At 35.9% G+C, this 22,263-nt stretch overlaps 1 protein-coding gene across 1 annotated transcript in view; it reads right to left on the reverse strand.

Annotated features, from left to right (window-relative positions):
- The window catches only part of RTN1 (reticulon 1), a 225,811-nt gene that overhangs the window by 33,965 nt on the left and 169,583 nt on the right, over positions 1–22,263 (reverse strand). The window lies entirely within an intron of this gene.

A 22,263-nucleotide genomic window follows, 5' to 3' on the forward strand; every position in this document is an offset into this window, starting at 1 on the left:
AACTTGAAGTTTGTCTATTTTCCCTTCAATTTTGTCAATTTTCACTTTTTATACTTTGAAGCTTGTTATTGGGCACTTATAGATTTAAGATTCTCACGTCTTACAGTGAAATCAATCCTTTTATCACTATGAAATGTTCCACATTTATCATTAGTAATACTCCCTGACTTAAAGTCTAGTTTGGCTGATATGGAGATACCCTCAAAACCTTTCTTTTGATTAGTGTCTGCATATATCATTTCCATTCTTCACTCTCCAAACCATCTGTATCTTTATATGTTTTTATAAACAGCATACATTTTTATAATCTGTTATGTTATTCTCATATTTTATTCTGTTCAGTCACCATTTTGAATACTTGTATTGAGCTAAGTTCATTAACTCTCTTATTCTGTGTCCAAAGACCTATTAAATGTATCCAATTGTTTTAATTTCAGAAATTTCATTTTTCAGTTCTAAGAAATTCACTTGATTTTCTTTTAATAATTCCATTTCTTGGTTTAAATTCTCCATCTTGTTTCACATATTTATAAATAGTTATTTTATTTTTGGCTACTCCTGTGGCATGTAGAAGTTCCCAGGCCAGGGATCAAACCCACAGCACAGCATTCACTAAGACATATCAGTAATGAAGCTGGATCCTTAAACACTAGGCCACCAGGGAACTACCATAATAGTTATTTTAAAATATTATCTCACTCCAATATCCACATATTGATAGGATGTGTGGGTCTGCTTCTTTTTGTTTATCAGTCACATATTCTTGCCTTACATACCAAGAATTTTTATAGTATAATTGATATTTTGTATACAACAACCATGAAAACTGATAGCTGATGCTAATTTCCCACAGAATGGGTTAACCTTTCCTTTGTTAAAAAGATAGGTTGATCACATCTTTTCAATCAGGAACTAAACTGAGTCATGGTGTATTGCTGGACACATTTCAATATACAAAAACTGTACTCACATAAAATAGGAAAGTTACTTGTAAAATATAACAGCTAGATTACCTATCATAAGAGTAACAAATATATAAGGATACTAGGAATACATGTAATTCTGTAGAAACGTAAGGGAAAAAGTATAAAACCTTTAAAAAGGATATAAAGGAATCTTAAATAAAAAGATATTAGATGCTAGGAAGACCTACTGTTACAGAGATGGAAATTCTCCCTAAAATCATTTTGTAAATTCAAAATAAAGTGAATCAACTGACAAGGGATTAATCTCCAAAATTTATAAACACCTTCTGCAGCTCCATACCAAAAAAACAAACAACTCCATCAAAAAAATGGGCAGATCTAAAAAGACAGTTCTCCAAAGAAGACATATGGATGGCCCAAAAAAACCATGAAAAGATGTTCAACATCACTCATTATTAGAGAAATGCAAATCCAACCACTATGAGGTACCACCTTACACCAGCCAGAATGGCCAGTATCAAAAAGTCTATAAACAATAACTGCTGGAGAGGGTATGGAGAAAAAGGAACCCTATTACACTGTTGGTGGGATTGTAAATTGGTGCAACCACTGTGGAAAACAGTATGGAGATGCCTCAGAAAACTAAAAATAGAACTATCATTTGATCCAGCAATCCCACTCCTGGGCATCTACCAGACAAAACCACGACTTGCAAAGACACATGTACTCCGATGTTCATTGCAGCACTATTTGCAACAGCCAAAACATGGAAACAACCTAAATGTCCATCGACAGAGGAGTGGATAAAGAAGATGTGGTACATGTACACAATGGAATATTACCCAGCCATTAAGAAGAACGAAATACCAGCATTTTTAGCAACATGGATGGACCTAGAAACTATCATGCTAAGTGAAGTCAGTCATACAATGAGACACCAACATCAAATGCTTTCACTGACATGTGGAATCTGAAAAAAAAGGACAGACTGAACTTCTTTGCAGAACAGATGCTGACTCACAGACATTGAAAAACTTATGGTCTCCAGAAGAGACAGTTTGGGCGGTGGGGGGATGTGCTTGTGTTTGTGGGATAGAAATCTGTGAAACTGGATTGTGATGATCATTATACAACTACAGATGTGATAAATTCATTTGAGTAGTAAAAAAAGAAAAAAATTCAATCAAAACAAACTTTTTCATAGTTCTTGACAAACTAATACTAAAATTCAAGTAGAGGAAGGAAATGCCAAAAATAGCACAATTTTGAAAGAGAAAATGATGAAGGAGGGGGAAGAGAAAGAAGACAAATGAAAAAAAAAGATTCCATCTTCTGGGTATCAAAAATTAAAAAGTATTATAATTTAAAAAACATAATATTGATAGACATAGTTAAACAGGCTCATGGAACCAACTAGAAACCTATAAATGAACAATTAATAATACAAAATTTCGGTACGGGTATAGTAGTAGAAGTATTACTGTTTACTGCTACCGATAAAATACTTTGGCAGTGTTTTCAGTAATTTACATATATTAATTCATTTGAAATGGTGACATAATTCAGTGGTAAAGGAAGACTTAGTCAATAAAAGGTGCTGGAGGGAGTTCCCATTGTGGCTCAGTGGTAACAAATCTGACTAGTATCCATGAGGATGCAGATTTCATCCCTGCCTTGATCAGTGGGTTAAGGATCTGTCATTGCCATGAGCTATGGTAGGTCACAGACGTGGCTCAGATCTGGTGGTGCTATGGCTGTGGCATAGGCCGGCAGCTGTGGCTCTGATTCGACCCATAGCCTGGGAATTTCCATGTGCCAATGGGTGCTGCCCTAAAAAGACAAAAAAAAAAAAATTGCTAGAATAATTGGCTAACTATCTGGAATAAGAAAAAAATATGAGTTAAGTTTCTAACTCATACTGTATATAAAAATAAATAACAAATGGTTTAATGATTTAGTCTGAAAATAAAAGTTTTAGAAAAATGAAAGTATATAGCTTCATAATACCAAAGGGTAGAAATTTTACTCTTTTTTGGGTCTTTTTAGGTCCACACCCACAGCATATGGAGGTTCCCAGGCTAGGGGTTGAATCAGAGCCATAGCTGCCTGTCTACACCAGAGCACACCAATGCCAGATCCAAGCTGCATCTGTGACCTCCACTGCAGCTTGTGGCAAGCACCAGGTCTTTTAATCCACTGAGTGAGGCCAGGGATAGAACCCAAATCCTCATGAACACCAGTTGAGTTCTTAACCTGCGAAGCCACAACAGGAATTCCAGAAATGTCACAAAATTAAAAGGAAAATTGTGGTTACTTGGATTACATTAAACCCCTCAAGTTTGATAATTGAGAATATAAACAAAGGGAAAAGAAAGCCACAAGAAGACATAGGGAAAGAATGTCTTCAAATTAATACCAAAAGAAATTCAACAGGAGAACAAGAAAAAATACAATAGACAATTCCTATAACTGGAAATACTTTGAGCCAAGTAAACACAATAAAAGTGTGCTTTTTGACTAATCAGGGAAATAAAAATAAATACCACTATGAAATATTTCATTGCTGAAACTAGAAAAAATTAAATGTTTGATTTTACTAAGTGTTGGTGAAGACGCAGAAACTGCAAAACAGATAATGCTAGATCTGTAGAACATTTAGTAATTTCTAGTAAAGCTGAAATGCATACCTTGTGGCCTAGCAATTCCACTTCTGGGTATCTACTCTTAAAAAATCTCAAACTTGTGCACAAGGAGATATGAAAAAGTTGCCCACTACAGCAATGTCACTAAACTTTAAGTAGGGAAATTGAAGAACTGCATTATTCATATAATGGAAGTCTATATAGAAGTTAAAAAGAATTAACTAGGATTTCACAAATTAATATACCTAACTCTGAAAATAGAATAAGTTAAAAAAATGCAACTTGAAAAAGAATATATGTAACATAACTTCTGGCAATAGTAAAGAAGCTGCCAAATTATCTCTGAAAACCAACTATGAAACTGGACAAACTTGCCAAAGACAACCATTTCACAGCTCTAGAAATCAACTAAACACAAAATCAAACCGAGAAGCATTTACACTTAAAAAACTGCTAATATTTTGGTAAGAAAAGTGGGAATTTGTTGTGTGTTCTTTCATCCCCATCCCACCCTACTGTTACCAAGGTTAGACTCTCTGTGAAAACACACAGCTCCTGATTTAGACTGGAGTTGAAAAATCCACACTCAGAGGTGTTCTCAGTAAAAGACTTGAAAACTGACTGAACTTCAAATGTGTTTCTCAGATCATATACAATCCATTGGTTTCAGGCTGAAGCTTTACTGATGACTTGAAATGTGAAAGCACAGAGCAATAATTAGCTGTCTGATAAACTCTGTAAACACAAGGGGGAAACTTAGGGAGCCAGGATTTTTTTTCTGAAAATTAAAATAATACTGAGCAGAAATATCATGTCAGGAAACTCATATTAAGTCCAGGAAAATTACTAAAAACAAAACAAAAGAAAAATCCAAATAATGGCACAAATTCTCAATTAAAAAGTCACAATCGAAATGACTAGTTTTCAATAAAAAAATTACTAGATATGTAAGAAACAGGAAATTATGATCCATAATTTAGAAAAAAAGCAATCAATAAAATTTGAATGAGAACAAATATTGATTTAGTAGACAAAAACTACAAAGAAGCTACTATGAATATATTTAAAGACTAAAAGGAAATAACATTTAAAGAATTTGCAAAAAAAATAGAATCACAATGAGTCAACAAAAAACAAATACTGATGAAGATACAGAAACTCTAAAAGGAGCCAACTGGAAATTTTGGAGATTAAAAGTACAATAAATAAAATTAAAATTCACTAGGTGTACTCAATAGCAGATGTAAGTAATTTAGCATAATAGAGTACTGAATGTGAAGATACATAATAGGAATGATCTAATCTGAAGAACAGAAGAAAAATCTTACAGAAAATGAACAACACCACAGAGATTATGGTATAATATCAAGTGTATCAACATACATACAACAGGAGTTCAGAAAGAGAGGAGAAAGTGACAGAAGAATGTTTTAAGAGGTAATCCTTGAAAAATCTCCAAATTTGATTTCAAAAACTCTAAAACATTTAAGAAGCTCAGCAAACTTCAAGTAATTTAAATATAAAGTGACCTATATCTAGACATACCTTTTCCAAACTGTTAAAGAAAGAAAACACTGAAACATCAAGTGAAGAATGATTCGTTACATAGAAGAAAGTATCAATATTAATAATGACTGACTTCTCAGAAACAATGAAGATGAGAAAGAAGTTGAATGACATTCACATGCTGAAACACATACTATCATCCAAGAATTTTATATATAACAAAATTATTTTGTGAAAACGAAGGTGAAATAAAGATATTCCTAGATGAACAAAGAGAGAATTCATTGCTAGCAGACTTGCTTTAGAAAAAAATGCTAAGGAAAGTCTTTCAGGTAGAAAGGAAATTACCCAAGGCAGCAACTAAAATCCACAGAAAGAGTTCTAGAAAGAGTAAATACATGGATGAATAAAATAAATTGTATAAATTAATCTTTTCTCTTTTTTCTATTCATTTATTTAAAAGACATGAGTGAGAGGCAATAATCCTAACAGTGTATTATTGAGTTTGTAACATATGTGCATTTCAACTTATCAGAAGACAAAAATATAAATATATATACACCCAACAACTAGAACTCCAAACTAAATAAAACAAAAACTCAAAGAACTAGAGAGAAATAGACAATTAAACAATAGTTAGAAACATCAACACCCTACTTTCAACAATCGATAGAATTATACAGAATATCACTATAATAACACTATAAAATGAATAACACTATAATCTAACTAGAGCTAACTGACATCTGTAGAACACACCACACAACAACAGCAAAATACATATCTTGTCAAGTGCACATGGAACATTCTCCAAGATAGAATATACATTAGGCCATAAAGCAAGACTCAAAACATTTTAAGAAGATAGAAACCATACAAAATATGTTGTCTGGAGTTCCTGTCATGGCTCAGTGGAAACAAATCTGACTAGCATTCATGAGGATGCAAGTTTGATTCCTGCCCTCCCTCAGTGGTTTAAGGATCAGGTGTTGCCGTGAGCTGTGGTGTAGGCCAGCAGTTATAGCTCCGATTTGACCCCTAGCCTGGGAAGCTCCATATGCTGTGGGTGTGGCCCTAAAAAAAAAAAAAGAAAAGAAAAAGACAAAATATATTGTCTAACCAGAAGGGAATTAATAACATAAGGAAATTTGAAAATTCACAAATATGTTGAATTTAATTAATACACTCGTAAATAAGTACTGCTAATGGGTCAAAGAAGAAATCACAGAGAAATTAGGGAACACTTCAAAACAAGTGAAAAACAAAAAGTTAATGGTATAGCTAAAGAATAATTAGATAGAAATGTATAGCTTTTTATATTTAAAAAGAACATATCAATAACCTAATCTTCTGCCTTAAAAAACTAGAAAAGCAGCACAAACCAAACCCAAAGCAAACAGATGAAAGAAGTAATAGAGATTAGGAGTTCCCACTGTGTCACAGCAGAAACAAATCTGACTAGAATACATGAGGATGCCGGTTTGATCCCCAGCCTCCCTCAGTGGGTCAGGGATCCAGCACTGCCCTGAGCTGTGGTGTAGGTTGCAGACACGGCTTGGATGCCATGTTGCTGTGACTGTGGCAGAGGCTGGCAGCTGTAGCTCTGTCCGATTTGACCCCTAGCCTGGGAACTTCCATATGCTGCACCCTCAATAACAACAACAACAACAACAAAAAACAAAACAAAACAAAACAAAAAGTGATAGTGATTAGAGTGGAAATTAATGAAATAGAGAAAAACAAGAAAGAAAATAAATGAAACTAAAAATAAGTTCTTTGAAAGAACCAACAAAATTAGGAAGCTTTTAGCTGGAAAAAAATATCCAGAGAGGTCTCAGATTACTAAAATCAGGAATAAAGGAGGAGACATTCCTACCAAACTTACAGAATTAAAAAGATTATACAAAAATACTGTGAACAACTGTAGATGAATATATTAGATAACCCAGGTGAAAAGGATAAATTTTTAGAACTACCAAAACTGACTCAAAGAGAAACAGAAAATATCAATAGATTGAGATGAAAACACACTGAATTAGTAATTTTCAAACTTTTACAAAGAAAAGCCCAGGTTCAGATGGTTTCACTGGTGAATTTAAAGATGACTTATCACCAATCCTTCACAACTTTTCCAAAAAGACAAAGGTATAGGAAAACTTTCAATTTTGGCCTATGAGGTCAGTGTTGTCCTAATGCCAAGCCAAACAAAGCATCATGAGAAAAGAGAATGATAGGTCCATACCCCTTATGATTATACATGCAAAACTCCCCAACAAAATAATGATAAATTGAATCAGCAACATATAAAAAGGATAAGTCCTGATTAAGTGGGATTTATCCCAGGGTTAAAACAAGCAATTTAATACAGCAAAACAATAAACCATATTAAAATAGTAAAGGCAAAACCTCATGATGTCATCTCAATTAATGCAGAAATAAGCATTTGAGAACTCCAATACCATTTTATGGTTTTTAAAAAAAGTAACAAACTAAAAATAGAAGGAAACTTCTTTACCCTGATAAAAGTAATTGCTAAAAAACTCAGAGCTAACATGATACTTAGTGGCAAAAAACCTGAAAGCTTTCCCCTAAAGACATGGAACAAGACAAGGCAACTTCTATTCAATATTGTACTGGAACTTCTAGCCAGTCACAAGAAAAAGGAGCAAAAGTAATATAAATTGGAGATGAAGAAGTAAAATTATCTATTTTCTGACAACATGATCTTGTATACAGAAAATTCTAAGGAATCACAAAACTTAGAGGTAATAAACAAACCTAGTAATTTGCAGGATATGACATCAGTATAAAAAAAGTCAGTTGTATTTCTATACACTAGTAGTGAACAACCCAAAAGTGAAATCAAGAAAGCAATTCCACTTACAGTAATATAAAAATAATAAAATACTTAAGAACAAATTTGACAAAAGTGCAAAATTTGTACTCTGAAAACTACAAACATTGTTGAAAGAAATTAAAAAATTTCATTGTTGGATTAAATAGAAAGACATACAGAAAGATATTTTTGCTAATAAATTGAATGGCTTAATATTGTTAAGCTAGAAATAATCTCTAAATCAATCTACAGATTCAGTACAATTTCTGTCAAAGTCTCAGGAAGGCTGTGTGTGTGCGCATGTAGCTTTTTTGCAGAAATTGACAACTCGATCCTAAAATTCATACAGAAATGCAAGGGACAGAATAGACAAGACAATCTTGAAAAAGAAAAAGTTGGTGAGAAACAAACTTCATGATTTCAAAACTTACTACTACAAAGCTATAGGAATCAAAACAGTGTGGTGCTATAAGACTAGACATATAAATCAATGGAATAGAATTAAGAGTCCAGAAACAAACTCTTACATATATGGTTGACTGATTTTTGAAAAGGGTGCCAAGAGCATTCAATGGGGAAAAGAGTAGTATTTTCAAGAATGGTTCTGGGACAAATGGATAAGCAAAATAACAAAGTTGGACCCTACCTTAGTCTATATATGAAAATACAACTCAAAATAGACCAGAGATAAAACCAGAAATCTTTCAGAAGAAAACACAGGCATAAATCTTCACAACCTTGGATTAGGCAGGGGTTTCTTAGATAAGACACCAAAAACACAAGGAATAAAAGAAAAAAAAACATGTAAAGCTGGACTTCATCAATTTTGATGAAATTTTTTTTTTTTACTTCAAGTAAAAAGTTTGTGGAGTTCCCTCATGGCTCAGCAGGTCAAGTATCAGCATTGTCATTGCTGTGGCTCTGACAGCTGTGGTGTGGGTTCAATCCCTGACCCAAGAACTTTCACATGCTACAGGTGTGGCCAAAAGAAAATAACAAAAAGAGTTTTTGCATAAAGGATATTATCAGGAAAGTAAAAAGACAACTCATAGACTAAGAGAGAATATTTGTAAATCAAGTATCCAACAAGTACGTCTAAAACATAAAAAGGACTCTTAAAACTCAACAACTTAAAGGCAACCTAATTTAAAAATAGCCAATGGATTTGGATAGATATTTCTTGAAAAAAATATGACCAATCATCCATGAAAAAAAAATCGTATAAAAATGACCAATTACCACATGAAAAGATGCTGATAATCATTAGGTCAAGACAAATCTGGCTACAATGGAGTGTCACTTCATACCCACTACAACATATTTAAAAAGAAAGATGGAAAATAACAAGTGTCAGTGAGGATACTGAGAAATTGGAACCATTTGCACATTGCTGTTGGGAATGTAAAGGTGAAGGCACTTTGGAAATTTTTTGGCAGTCCCTGAAAAAGTTAAACATAGTTACAATATGACTCAGCAACCACACTCCTTAAGTTCATACCTGAGGGAACAGACCATATCTCCACACAAAAACCTGTATGTAAATATTCATAGCAGCATTATTCATAACAGCTCAAAAAACAGAAACAATAAAATATATGTCAATTAATGAATGGATAAACAAAAATGGCATATCCATTCCATGGAACATTATTCAGCCATTCAAAGGAATGAAGTAATGATATCCACTAAAACATGGATGAAACTTGAAAAAATTATTCTAAGAGAAAGAAAGATGCATATAGAGGCCCATGTTGTATAATTTCATTTATGTGAAATGTCCAGATTAGGCAAGTCTATAGATAGGAAGTCAATTAGGAGCTGAAGGAAGGGGGGAATGAGGAGTGACTACTAATGGGTACAAAGTTTCTTTGGGGGGTGATGAAAATGTTTTAAAATTAGTGGTGATAGTTGCACAATTTTGTGAATATAATGAAAATTACCAAACTCTATACCTTAAAAGGGTGTGTTTTGTAGTATGTGAATTATACTGTGATTTAAAAACAGAAATTTGGGGAAAAATTACAATAAGGGTATTCTTCCAGGTGGCTGCAAAGCTGCACCTTGGCATGAGGCTTAGTGAACAGTGTGAGCTGGAATCAAGCTTCATTTGCCATTATAGCCAGGCACTTCTGCAAAGGGCACAACCTGACAACTTTACATGGTAGCCTGGACTGATTTTTAGCCCACCCTCCAGGTCAGCTTTGTTCTCTGTCTCAACTTCTGCTGACAGTAACACTCCTTGGCTCTGGCCAAAACTGCTCCCTAGAGCTACTTGACAACCTGAGTTTATTGCTATCCCTCGCTTGGTCCTCCCTTCCCATCACATTTCTCAGAATCTCCCATGCTAGACTTTTTAAGCACATAACTTGAATTGGTTTCTGCAATCTATACATTTCCACAAAATCCAGGCATGATTGTATTTGAAGGTTTATTTTCTTTTACTAGGGATTAGTTCCTGAGTCTTGCTTTCCAAATGGTGCTGTCCTCTAACCACAAGTGACTAGATTTTCTGTTTCTTGTCTCACTACCCATCAGTCAGTAGTGGTTGACTCACAAGAATTAGCATGACCCTCATTTTTATTTTCCTCAAGCACACACAAAACATTTCATGCTTAGAGCAAAAAAAGACAACAAGTAACAAATGAATAAAAAGTCACAAAATCAACCAGAGTACAATAAAATTAAATGCATCTGAGGAGGCCAACATTAATTTTTGTATTGATTGTACTTGAAAAAATAATAATCTGATTAAGAAACCATTAACTGTGCACTATGAATCTGAGTATATGACATTCTTGAAAAGGGAAAACCATTTGAAATGGAGAAAATAAAATGATCAGTGGTTGCCAAGGGTGGGGTAGGGGAAAAGATTAGGCAAAGCATGGAAGATTTTTAGGGCTATCTCCTTTATCTGGAATGTATTTATGTCTCTTTGATTCCTGAAGGATAGTTTTACTGGGTACAGAATTTATAGTTGACAGTTCTTTCAGCACTTTAAAATATTGTGCCACTTCCTTATGGCCTCCATAATTTTAGGTGAGAAATCTGCTGTCATTTGAATTACTGCCCCAAAAGATGTCATTTCTAATTGTTTTCAAGATTTTGTCTTCAATCATCAAAAGTTTAATTATGATGTGTCTTGACACAGATTTGGAGGGGCTATCCTTTTGGGGGCTTTCTCAGCTTGCTAAATCTCTAGGCTTATATTTTGTTATACATGGTTAGTTTTTAGCCATTATTTCCAATTGTTCTTTTAGCCCTACTCCTTTGGCTCTCCTTTTGGGTCTATGATAATACAAACCACAGGTCTTTTGTTATTTCCTGGTCCCTGATGCTCTGTTCATATAGTTTATTCCAAAATATGTTCTTTTAATTGTTCACACTAAGTGAAGTCTATTGTTCTGTCTGAACTCTCACTGATTCTGTTCTAGGTCATCTCCACTTTAGTATTGAGCTATCTGGCAATTTTTAAAATTTTCTATTTTTAGTTATATCATATCCATTTGGCTATTTTTATATTCTATTTTTTGCTAAGATTATTTTTCCTTTGTTTCAAGAGGACATGTAATTGATTGTTGAAGCATTGTTATGATGGCTGCATATTTTTCAACATATTTTTCATCTTGGTATTGGCATCAGTTGCTTGTTTTCTCTCATTCAAATTGTTATTTTATGGGTTCTTGCTATGATGGATAACATTCTATTGTGCCTTAGACATTTATCTATTATGTCAGGAGTCTTTATTTCCTATTTAAATCTTTTATTTTAGTAGGCAGGTACTCTTTTTTATGTTTAGCATTGGATCTTGATCAATGTTTGTTAGCTATAGTTCTCAAGATAGTTTAAAGCCCTAGCAGAGTATTTTGGTCTGCAATTTTTTTTTAATTTGTTTCTGCTGGGGCTCCCACTGCCTCTGCTGGTGCTTCCAGAGGCAGAAAAGAAGGTTTCACCAGATGGGGCCAACCAGTGTCTCAGTAAGGAAGTGGTATGATGAGATCCCCCCACTGGTGCCTCCCAGCTGCCCTGGTATCTACTACCAGGGAGGAAAAATCTCAAGCCCACAGAACAATGAGGCTTCCAGAACTGGGTCACTTGCTGTAGCTGGATTCTTCTTGGTGGTTCTGCCTGCCCACCTCAGTATCTCTTGGCAGAAAGGGAGACTCTCAGGCCTAGAAAGGAAAGATATTATTTCCCCTAGATGTTTATTACTGTCAGGGTTCCTGATTGACCTTACTTTGTCAGCTTTGCCAGCCTAGCCTGGTGTTATCAGAAAGATTCCCATTGGATCTGAGGGAGAATTAACCTACCTGGGCTTCCTACTGTTGCCAGGTTGAGAATCAGAAAATATCAGGTATGGGTAGCCTTCTGTTGAGTGGGGGACATGTAACATCCTGCCTTGGCATTGTTCCTCCAGTCCTGGGTCCAAAACAGCTTGCCTCTTTTCATCCTTCAGAATTCTCCTTTGGTTGTCTCTTCTATTATCTCCAGGGTTAATAACTGTGCTTAGTGGAAATGAATGGGGAGAAATAGGTCTATGCTATCTTGTCCACACCAGAAGTTCCATTAATTGTTTTTTAAATTAAATAAAACTGATGATCACTGAAATTATGGTCTTCCACAACCTCCTTCTTCTCACTACCATCATTACCAGCAATGCTTTAATTTATTCTCTATGTTTCTACTGCTAATTAATTCAATACAGGTTCATGTTAAGTTTTAGTTTCAGCATGCTGAATTTGAATTGGTGCTGGGACATGAACTGGAATCTTGCATATAGGGGGAAAGAAAGGGCTGGGGTGAAAGGTATAACAACATAACATCTTTGTTTTATTTTGTTTTTGTAAAGGAATGTTCTGATATTTTCAGGAAAATAAATAATGGCCAAATTTACTCTAAGAAAACTGACAAGGCTTGAAATGGAAATGTGGAGCATGCTAGCTGAGGTTGTGACTGAGAAGACTGCATGTACTGAATACTCTAACATTTTGGTTGGCCCCACTGTGGTAGACGCCACAATCATTCTAAACCCTCTTCTCTCATGTTCTCCTTCTACCAGGGAGCCTATAAAAAAACATACAGTAACATATAGCTATATGACATGAACATAGTGTTTCCAAAATGCCTTGCACATAGGAGTGGCAATGGAGTCAGGTTTTAGCCAATGAAATAGAAAGAAAAGTCTACTGGAGAGCTCTATGAAAGATTTTTTTTCCCTGGTGAAAAATATGGTGAACTCTTTTGTGACTCTGGCTGCCCCCAAGCTTTCTATCAGGGCATGATGATTGGAACTACTGTGGTCATCTTCAGGTCATGAGGAGAAGGTCATAATAACTGTGAAGGGTCTAGCACCCTGACATTATTGAGCTACATACGTCTCTAGAATCTCTTACCTCTAAACTTATTAAGTAAAACAATCAATATCCTTACGATTTACACTGATGCTAGTTGGATTTTCTATCATTGTAGCCAAATGCATTCCTATGGATAAACTCATGGACAAATTCAGTATTAGGGTTAGCAGTTTTTTCTGGTCCACTCTTCATTTTACAGACTCCTTGTAAGGGAAGAACACCACCACCTTCTGCTTCCATTTTCTGCTTATTCCTCTCACCATTAATGAGCTTGATATTTTCTCTGAAGGTCATCACTGACCACTTTGACAGAGAAAGATACACCAAATGAAAGAACTGAATGCATGGGATGCTTTTTGTAAAAATTTACCTTATACAGTCAAGGTAAAAGAAACCTTCTTAATAAGTCATCATAGATGGAAGATACTAATGATTTTGCAATAGAGCATCATTAGTATAAAGTCACTAAAAAAAATTTTCCTCTGCTGAATGTGCATTAGTGAACAAGGACCAGAAACTGGATTAAAAATAATGATCTCATTAAACATTTACAGCACAGCAGTAAACTTTTGCAAACAGTTGCAATCTTACAAACCACTCGTAACATATCTAGAAGGAAATTTTAAAAATATTAATTTGAAAGTCTAGGCTGTTGAAGCAATACTGAATTTTCTTCTCAGCAAGAGACAACCTGAATCCATAAAACCAGTCTCACTATTTACATTTGAAATTTCAGAGGAGCCCTTTGTATTATGAAAAAAAAATAAGCAAAGGACAAGAATAGTCAGTTATAATGAAGAAATGTGTTATGACAAACCCATAGCAAAATTCTAAAGCACACAACCACAGAAGCTCAAAGGAATAAAAACATTTGGACTGCATCAATATGCTTCTTAAAATATGAAAACCTCTCCCCTCTTAGCTAACCTAATAATCATTTAACCTCTTTTTTCAAAAATGTGTAAGATGTTGGAGTTCCTATTGTGGCTCAGCAGTAAGAAACCCAAATAGTATCCATGAGGATGAGTATTTGATCCCTGGCCTCACTCAGTGGGTTAAGGATCCAGCGTTACCGTGAGCTGCTGCCGTGAGCTGTGGTGTAGGTTACAGACATGGGTCGGATCCTGTGTTACTGTGGCTGTGGTGTAGGCTGACAACTGCAGCTCTGATTTGACTCCTAGCCTGGGAACTTCATGTGCCACAGGTGTGGCCCTAACAAGCAAAAAAAATGTGTGAGATGTTATCTGTATTACAGTGAGTCTAGAAGTTTCAGGGACCAGAAAGGCATTCATTCTTTTATAATAGAATTTGACTCCTAGCCTGGGAACTTCATGTGCCACAGGTGTGGCCCTAACAAGCAAAAAAAATGTGTGAGATGTTATCTGTATTACAGTGAGTCTAGAAGTTTCAGGGACCAGAAAGGCATTCATTCTTTTATAATAGGGCTATAGCAAGTCTCAGGCTAAAAATTAATGTAAGGTAAGTATTAAAAGACGCCTAGAATGACTCAGTTGTTTTCCGGTGACCCTGGAGGAATGCTTTTAAAGTTGGCTAACTGGAGATCTAGACAGATGAGTCCTCTCACAGGTCTGCTGGTCTCAGTGACAGAGTTAGGGCCACTTCTTGATTCAGTTTCAGTATTCTTAGCAAAAGCTTATTCTTTGAGTATAAAATAATGATAGAGCTATGCTTCAATTATTTTTCCTTTAACTTAATATTCCAAATGTTAATAGTTTTAAATAGTCTTCAAGTTTGGAGACAGTGACTTAATGATAACTCAGCAAAACTGACATCTGATGTTAAACTTGAAGTGAAAAGAACTCTGGCATGTTTTGCCCAATCTCTTTCATTGTGTTTCGATGCCTCCATAGGAACACAGTCATCTCTCAGCCTGTTCATTTGCTTGACTATAAAAAAATATGTGCTAGGTATATGATAAATAAGTGATCATATACTAAGCTATTATGCAAAAAAAGGTAAATGACATCCAATTTATTGTGCTATATATAATATCTAGCATATTTTTGCATGCGTATTTTAAGCATGCAAAGGTGTGTCCTATAACCAAGAAGTGGCTTCCTTAGAATGATTATATAATATCAGTGTGATTATTGACCAAGTCTTCTTATGCAATTCCCATGAAAATAAAGGCAAACTGGGCAAGTTATGCCTGCACGATTCCTGCAGGAGTTTCTAACTAGGCCACCACACAAAGAAATACCAATGCCAGTCACTACTTTGAAAATGAGCACACATCACTCCATCCTATCATTTTCTAAGTGGCGGACTCTGCAGAAGTACACACTGGCTCAGTCTGTGCTTGGGTGTTGTTGGAAGAGTACATGGGGAGGAAAGAAGGTTGTAATTTAAGTTTTTAAAGAGATGTTTGTTTTGCAAAGATACATGTCAAAGAGTCAAACTTGTAAAAACGAAAGGAGAAAATGTCAAGGGTCAAAGTCTTCCCTATTTAAACATCCTTCTTTATATAGTTCTATCAGATTTGTGGAAGAGGATTTTTACTTCTCGTTTTTTAAAATCTCCAGTAGTTAAAGACAAACTATCAGGAGTTTGTGAAAAAAGTTCTCCTTATTCCTCCTTTTGCATCTGTCAGAAAACATGGAATGAAGATTATATGTAACTCATACATAAATCAAAAGCGAGAGAAAAACCTCCACATTTAAAAGAATAAGAACAATACCACTAAGAATACACGTTTATTAACATATACCAAGTGAGGTACACCGGGCTAAGTGTTTCACATGGATTCTCTCGTTCAATCCTCACCACAAATTTATAAAGAAAGGCTGCTAATACACCCCTTTTACCTAAGGGGGAACTGAGGCTCAGATCAGGGAACTTGACTTCAGCCCCAGAACCTGTAAGCAGCAGGCAGAGTCAAGTTCAACCCTAGGTTTGCCCCACTTTAGAACACCGGCTATGATTCGGAATACTGTATGTCTATTGATGTATCCTAACAATCACCCACTGTCTGCACAAGAGATGCCATGTGCTGGGCAAGAGTCTTAAGTTTCTGAACTTGAAAAAGTCAATCATGAGGTAAAGGACAGTTCCGAGCTTGCTCAAAGTGTCTGTTCTATGGAGCTGGATGTGGGCTCATACTTCAATGAAGGAGAGGATAAGATACGTTTAATGTTTTGTTCTGCCCACAAAATAAAAACAAGAAAGCTTAGATACTATATTTCTGACACTAGCTCCTGCCTTTTTCTTGAAATGGATACCAGATAAACTCATGCTGCAGGGATTAGGAGTGATTAGTTGGAAGCGTGATTCTGGGGAGTCTCCAAAGTCAGTCTCACTTTGCCTCTAGGCTTTGGGATTCTACACCAGTCTGGTTAAGATGCAGCAACTGCAGTGGAAAGAGTTCTGTCTCTGACACTTACTGGTCTGACTACTTCAGGTTGTTTGACTTCCTTGAGCTCAGAGTCAAGGGCAGGAAAAGGATAATAATCGCCACACATATGCAAATAGGCCAGCACTTACAGTGGTCAGTAGCTAGCAGCTAGGGGTCAATTCAGAAGGCGGTGAAATCAGACAGAGGACCTCAACATAAACAGCCACTCTCTGGTAGAAAGTAAAGCGCAATTGAGTTGCCTCTGCTTGAACTAAGCCAGTGCAGGACCTTAAAGGATGCTATTTTAAAACAATGTTATATTCCAAGGAGAATTATTACCTTTCTGTTATGGTGCTTTGAGTTTCACATAATCCACCTAAAGGACACACCATGTGGAAATTATTTTTCAAATTAATATCAAGGTATGTGTAACTCTTCTCAAATAAATTACATTTTATTAATGATAGTTATTTAAGAGATGATTATTTGTTGAATGAATAAATACAAAGCACATCTTTTTGCTTGACTTTCCTGCCCAATCAGGAAAAGCTCAAAGACAAATTTAATATAAAATCAGGAGTTCCTGTCGTGGCTCAGCAGCTATCGAATCTGACTAGCAACCATGAGGACACAGGTTGAACCCTGGCCTCACTCAGTGGGTTAAGGATCTGGCATTGCTATGAGCTGTGGTGTAGGTCACAGATGCGGCTCAGATTCAGCATTGCTGTGGCTGTGGTGTAGGCCAGCAGCTACAGCTTTGATTTGACCCCTAGCCTGGGAAACTCCGTATGTCAAGGTTGCAGCCCTAAAAAAAAATAAAATAAAATCGGAGAAACAATATTAATATTTGTCATGGCACATTTACTTCACTGGTTTTTCTTTACGGCTTTGATTTCTTTTTTATTTTATTTTATTAATTATTTATTTATTTATCTTTTTGTCTCTTTAGGGCCGCACCCACAGCATATGGAGATTTCCAGGCTAGGGGTCCAATCAGAGCTGTTGCCGCTGGCCTACACCACAGCCACAGCAACGTGGGATCCTTAACTCACTGAGCAAGGCCAGGGATCCAACCTGTGTCTTCATGGATACTAGTCAGATTTGTTTCCACTGAGCCATGACAGGAATTCCTGTTTTGTTTTGTTTACTTTCATTTTCAATTTATTTATTTAATTTATTTTTTTACCTTTAGCTTTTCTTCCCTTCTAGTTTTATTGAGATATAATTGACATATTGCACTCTATAGGTTTAGGGTATGTAGCATAATGATTTGACTTACATATATCATGAAATGAGTACCATAGGAAGTTTAGGGAATGTCTATCATCTCCTATGATTTTTCCTTGTGATGAGAGGTCAAGATTTATTCTCTTATCAACTTTCATAACACACAGTAGTGCTAATTATATAAATCATGTTGTATATTACATCCCTAGTACTTATTTATCCTATAACTGAAAGTTTATACCTTTTGACCACCTTCATCCAATTCTCCCTCCTCCCACCCCTGCCTCTGGTAATTATAAATCTAATCTCTTTTTCTATTTGGTTCTTTTTTTAAAATTGACCTACAACACTATTTAGTTTCAGATACACAACACAATGATTCGAAGTTTCTAAACATTTCAAGATGTACCACCATAAGCCTAGTTAACATCTGTTACTATACAAAGATGTTACATTATTATTAACTATATTTCCTACCCTGTACATTTCATCTCTAGACATTTATTTTATAACTAGAAGTCTATACCTCTTAATCTCCCTCACCTATTTCAGTCATCACCTCTCTGACAACCACTTGTTTGTTCTCTGTATTTATGACTTTCTATTTTGTTATATTTGTTCATTTGCTTTGTTTCTTAGATTCCACATGTAAGAAATGGTGGAATCATATGGTAATTATCTTTCTCTATCTGACTTATTTCACTCAGCATAATATTTTCTAGGTCCACCCACGTTGTCACAAATGGCAAGATTTCACTTTTTTGTGAAGCTAATATTCCCTTGTATGCATATATCTATGTCTATCTTTATGTATATTTCTATATTACATCTCTACTCATTCATCTACTGATGGAAACTTAGGTTGCTTAGACACTGTAAATAATGCTGCTAAGAACACAGGGGTGTAGATATGTTTTTGAATTAGTGTTTTTGTTTTCTTTGGGATTTTTACTGAAACACTTGTAGATTCATTTGCAGTTGCAAGAAATAAAGAGATCCCCTGTATGCTTTGTGCAGTTTCTTCCACTGGTAACAGTATTTCGCAAAACCATAATAAAATAGCACACCAGGGTAGAGACATTGATTCAATCCCCCAATCTTATTAAGATTTCCCTAATATTACTTGTATTCACGTACGTGAGTGTGTGTGTGTGTGTGTGTGTGTGTGTGTGGTATTAAAAATAGTGAAAGATTTTCATTTTCCACAGTGAAAAAAAGTTCTTTTCATGATGAAGGGAGTTTACAGCTTCATAGTGAACATGAATGATTCTAATTTGAAAGATGCAAACGACAGGATGCCTGGGCAAAAAAGATGAAAACTGGAAAAAGAGGTAAATAAGAAGTACTTAAAAACTTGCAAATAGCAAAGAGTGAAAAGATAAGTGATCTGTAAAAAATTATAATGGGGAGTCCAATAAGGCTAGAGTATACGCACTAAATACATTCTTCATTTAAAATTAGGGGGATATTGGGAGCTTCCATTGTGGCACATCAGAAACGAATCTGATTAGTATCCATAAGGGCGCAGGTTCAATCTCCGGCCTCGCAGTGGGTCAGGGATCTGGTGTTGCCATGAGCTTTGGTGTAGGTCGAACACATGGCTTGGATCCCACGTTGATGTGGCTGTGGCATAGGCCAGCAGCTGTAGCTCCAATTCGACACCTAGCCTGTGTTGGAGGATTAAAATGGCTCTGGCTCAGACTGTCAGTGTCAGAGAGTGAGACACATGAACACACGGCGACCTCAACAAGGCTCTTTACTTCTGCAGAAGGGCGCAGGTACTCAAAAAGCGCATGTGAAGAAGAAAAGACCCTCCCTATTTATCCCTAATAGGTGGTATATCTGTCCCCTGCCCATTGGTCAGGTCAGGGTGCACATTCTTCTCAGTTGGCTAATTTGAAACTGTTACTGGGAGAAGAGGGAAAGAGGGGGGTGGAGGAGGGTGTCTCAGATGAAGTAGGAACAAAGTGGAATAACCAAGACTTTCTTTGATAGAAAAGACATGTTAATTCTCACACCTGGGAACTTCCATGTGCTGCAGGTATAGCCCTAAAAAGCAAAATAAATAAATAAATAAATAAATAAAATTTGGGGGAAATTATCTACCTATCCGTCTACCTATCCATCTATTCAAAAATACTTTACTGAAAACCTATCAAGGGCCAGGCTTTCTTCCAGGGCCAGATATAAAAAGGCAAGTCACACATTAAGCCAGGTAGCCTGGTGGGGTATGTAGATGAGCACAAATACAATTATCAAAACGTGTGAGAGACACCATTACGGAGAAAGGCAGTGAGTTATGATGCCCACAAGAGGGGTAGCTAACCAAGACACGGTCAAGAAGGTCAGGGGAGGTAACTTGGAGTAAGTGAGTAAGCTGAGTCTTTAAGGATTAGTAAACTAAATCATACCACACATGGCATGGGAGGAGGGTAAGAAAGGAAAGGGAAAATGGGATGCCATGTGTAAAGTCCTAGAGGCCACAAAGTTTGGATCAAAAGTCAGAGTGCTCAGCAGGAATCTAGAATGCTAATTTGTGAATCAAGAGGCTAATTAAGGTTTAAAAATTAATTACTTGAGACCTACAATAGTTAGAGTACAGATAACTCCAACATTTATTGAGTATTTACTGTGTTCCAGACACTCCTCTAGATGCTTTTCATATGTCATCTCATTTAATTTTCTCAACAACTCTGTAATTTAGAGATGATTGATTATGCTTTATACATTAGGAGTCTAAGATCTGGAGAGGCTAAGTAACTTGTCCAGAATCACACCATGTGTAAGTGGTGGGGCTCAGATTTAAACTCAGAGGGGTCCACTTCCAATACCCCAGGTCTTCAGTTAACTGTGTTATTTTTATTACCTATTTTCCATTGCAATTTTATAATTAAGATAAAAATCATAAGAAAAATTTGGAATTTGGTCTTAAATGAAACCAACAATCAAGAACATGATCTAGGGTCTACATATTCAAAGTTTAGTCCAACCTCAATCTTCAAGATGCCTCCTTGATAGCCCTGCCCCTTCCATTCAATACTGGGTTAGGTGCCACCATATATGTGTTCATAATTACTTTTGTCTTCTTGTCTGCTTTCCAACTAGATTGTAAGCCTCATGAGGGCAGGTTTCATCACTGTATCATTAGCACCTAGCATAGTGCTTGATATATGGTAGTCTATAAACATCCATTAAATGAATTTTCTAAATCAAGATTAATAGAAAAAAAATGAAATTGGAATGTACACTAGGACCAGTTGTCAACTGGAAAGTGGAAGGAGTAATTCTGTGTGTGTGTGTGTGTGTGTGTGTGTGTGTGTTTTATACCAATAATGGAATATTATTCAGCTTTTTAAAACTTTTTACAATTTTTTTTTGTGGAATTTCCAGCGCCAGGGGTCAAACCTGCACCACAGCAGCAACCTAAGTCACAGGAGTACAACACCAGATCCTTAACCCACTGAGCTACCAGGGAACACCTGGAAGGAGTAATTCTATCTAGTTTTTGCACATGGACTATAGAGATTAGTGAGTCAACATCTTCTGTATACTAGGTCCTTAGAAGCTTTTGTGTATAAAGCAAATGCTACTGTTCATTTTCTGTGGTATATAAATGACCTTGAGAATATCATCATTATTTATAATTACAGTGGCAGCAATTAGGGAACAGGTTCAATTAATTACCAGTAGTTTTATGGCCTGAGAGAGGAGTCAGTCTGACACAAAAAACCAATAATGGGATTCTGTGAGAAGCCCAAGAGAGAAGCTAAAGTTTAAGTGGTCTACCTGGCTGACTGATGACTGGAAAAGACATTTGAGGGCCAAGAACACATGCACAAATATGCTGTGTGTTGGAAAAAATGCCCCCCAAAGAGTCAGGACTGTGAAAGATGAATGTAAAAGATGAATGCCCCCCAAAGAGTCAGGACTGTGAAAGATGAATGAATGTAAAAGGAAGCAAATGAATGTAAAAGGAAGCAGTGTATATCTGTTGACTTAACCATCAGTTTTAAAATCACTTGGTGTATTCACCAAAAATGAAAATTTCTCGATCCATCCTTGATCAACCAAATTAGAATCAATGGGATGAAATCCTAGAATTTGCATTTTACCAGGTTTCTCAGGTCATTTTTAAGCACTGAAAAAATAGTGAACCACTAGTTCTTAAATCCATGAAACGTGATAAATAACCACAGCACAGAAAAGTAATGAGGGTCAGACACGCTTATTCTCTAAGAGGTAAAATGAGCAGTCCAAAGAGGTATTTTGGAAAGGCATTATGAATTCAGATGGTGGAAAGAGATTCATCATATTCATCTATACGGCTTAGGAAGGCAGATCTCACCACACATCTACACACGTGCCCCACTCCACTGCTCTCCAGTTTTTCTTGAGGGTAGAGGGGCTGGCTGCTACCAAAGGG

This window comes from Phacochoerus africanus, chromosome 2 (genome assembly GCF_016906955.1).
Source record: "Phacochoerus africanus isolate WHEZ1 chromosome 2, ROS_Pafr_v1, whole genome shotgun sequence".
NCBI classification, from domain to species: domain Eukaryota; kingdom Metazoa; phylum Chordata; class Mammalia; order Artiodactyla; family Suidae; genus Phacochoerus; species Phacochoerus africanus.